This window comes from Ciconia boyciana, chromosome 3 (genome assembly GCF_034638445.1).
Source record: "Ciconia boyciana chromosome 3, ASM3463844v1, whole genome shotgun sequence".
Lineage (NCBI taxonomy): Eukaryota > Metazoa > Chordata > Aves > Ciconiiformes > Ciconiidae > Ciconia > Ciconia boyciana.
This window is the reverse complement of record NC_132936.1, coordinates 35,219,955-35,222,751: the sequence shown is the minus strand read 5'-3', so window position 1 is coordinate 35,222,751 and position 2,797 is coordinate 35,219,955.

The following is a 2,797-nucleotide window of genomic DNA, read 5'->3' as shown; positions in this document are numbered from 1 at the left end:
CACCATCATTTAGCTCTAGACAATCAAAACACCCCCTAACATACAGGGCTACCCCACTGCCTCTCCTTCCTTGCCTATCTCTTCTGAAGAGTTTATAGCCATGCATTGCAGCACTCCAGTTGTGGGAGTCATCCCACCATGTTTCCATGATGGCAACTATATTATAGTTTTCCTGCTGCACAATGGCTTCCAGCTGCTCCTGTTTGTTGCCCATGCTGCATGCGTTGGTGTAGATGCACTTTAGTTGGGCTATTGATCCTGTCACCTTTTTGGGGAGAGAAACCCTAATTCCTACATGACCATTCTCAGGCTCTTCTGTGGTTTCTAACGCATCCATAACCCTTGCGTCTTTGCTGCCGCATGGATCTCCATCCCCTACCTCCACTAGACCTCACTAGCATGCTGTCCCTCAAATATTAGCATGCCCCCAGGCTTATCTCTAGCAAGCCTGGGTTTCTCTCTTTCCCCCTTCAAATCTAGTTTAAAGCTCTTTCAGTAAGCCCTGCTAACTCCTCTGCAAAGATCTTTTTCCTCCTTTGAGACAGGTGTACCCTGTCTGTCGCCAGCAGGCCTGGTGTCATGTAGACCAACCCATGATCAAAAAACCCAAAATTCTGCTGGTGACACCAGGCTCGGAGACAGGTATTGATCTGCTGTTTCTTCCCTCATAATTCCTTGCAACTGGAAAGATAAAGGAGAATGCTACTTGTGCTCCTGATCCCTTAACTAGTCATCCCAAGGCCCTGAAGTCTCTCTTGATTGCCCTTAGACTTCTTGTTGCAACTTCATCGCTGCCTACCTGAAAAATCAATAATGGATAATACTCTGAGGGTTGTACCAGGGTAGGAAGTTTTCTCTTCACATCTTTAACCCAGGCCTCAGGGAAGCAGCAGACTTCCCTAAGATGTGGGTCTGGTCTGCATATTGGGCCTTCTGTTCCCTTCAGAAGGGAGTCTGCTATGACAATTACACATCTTTTTTTATTTATGGAAGCAGTTTTGATGTAGGGTGTAGACCTACTTAACCTTGGCAACACCTCCAAGCTAGATGAACCATCATCCTCCTTCTTGTTCGGTTCCATTTGCAGAGCCTCATACCTGTTATGCAAGGGCACCTGGGAAGGTGGGGTAGTCACAGAGGACATGCGCCTGCTGCGTCAGGCAGGAACTTGTTGCCATTGCCCCTTATCCCTTAAGTCACTGTGTTCAGCCAGGCGGAGAGAGGATAGGGAATCCTCCATATCACGTGTCCTGTCTGCCTGTTGGGCCTGTCTCAGGGAAGGTAGGGTGCAATTCCAGTAGTTTATCTCTCTCTTGCACTCCTTGATACTCCTCAACCTACTCACCTCCTCCCAGCGCTCTGTCACAAAGCAGAGGAGTTCCTCTACCTGGGCGCACCTCCCACGGCTGTGCTCACTGCTGCTGTCTGGTACTGGCAGAAGAGCAGGGCACACCCTGCAGCCTGACACCTGGGTGACAGCGTGTTCCCACCAGAGCTCTGTCTGGGGAGCTGCGTCCATCGTGGTGGGTGCAGAGCTTAGAGAGGCCATGGCTTTCTGCCAGGTGGATACCATTGCTCCCTGCTCGGGCTGGCAAACCAAATCTCTTCTCATAAAATGTTGCAAAATATGTTTGATATGTGCTTTGTCAGAATAAAGCAATTGGTTTTCCTTCTGTAATTTTGGCTGCAAGAGTGACTTCCAGGTAAGTTTGACGCACAGAAGACATTCTTAGGCTAAATTTCAGAACCAGAACAGAAGTCCTGGTTTACTTCACATGTTTGCATAGATGTGATATTGTATGACCAGCACACAGCCACAGTCATTCTATTGATACTTGCAAACTCAGTATTTCTACCTGGTGTGAAATGATATAGTTGAATATGCTGCCAGGAATCTTTTACATTCTTCCACTTTCCAGTACGCAGAATTTTCCAGGCAGTTATTTACACATCAGTATGATGGCACAGGCATCTAAAGGGTTTCAGTGGATGACTGGCAGTATTGTCAAAATGACTCAGCACTCAGCCCTGGCAAAGGCACAGACAAGCACAGGTAGGCTCCTGTGTAAAAGCCTGTAAAACTTAAAGACCTCTACCCCATTGTTAGTTTTGACTGAGGCTGAAAACCACTGATTCCGAGAGGAAAATCTCTATTACAGATGCTACGACGCTTATTCATTTATATTGGTGCATTTTAAGGCCTCAGTCCAGGAATCGGGCACTGCTCAAGCACACAGAATAAAAAGGTCCTGTGCCGCAGGTACTGTAATTTATTGTTATAATGCTCCTCAGGCGGCTGGGCATTTTAGTGGTTACAGAGAAACCCAACACCTGCACTGTGAGTCTTCCCCCATCCGGACATGGCTGCCGCAGTTCACTCGCACCGAGAAGCTGCTCGCCTTCGCTCACGCGCGGTCATGTGTGGTCGCCGTACCACGGCCGCCTGCCGCCATGCCAAAGAGCCCTCAACGTGTAACATCCCTCTGCCCTGGCGCTCCTCTGCGGCATGCGACCTGAAGCGTTTGTACCAGAGCAAACCTCGAAAAACGCTCACAGCCGCCACCTCCCCGCGGCTGCCACGGAAGCGGCAGGCGGCCCGGCGAAGGGAAGGCGTGACTCGTCTGATGAGATTTGTTCTAAATATGAGGAACTTTCCCCAAAACAGCCGACACAGGCCGCACGGCGACAACCGGCATCCGGCCGTCTGTCAGCGTGTCCGTCAGTCCCCGTCAGTCAGCCCGCCCCGCCCCGCGGGAGGGAGAGAGGGAGCGGCCGCCTTCGCGCAGCAGATGGGCGG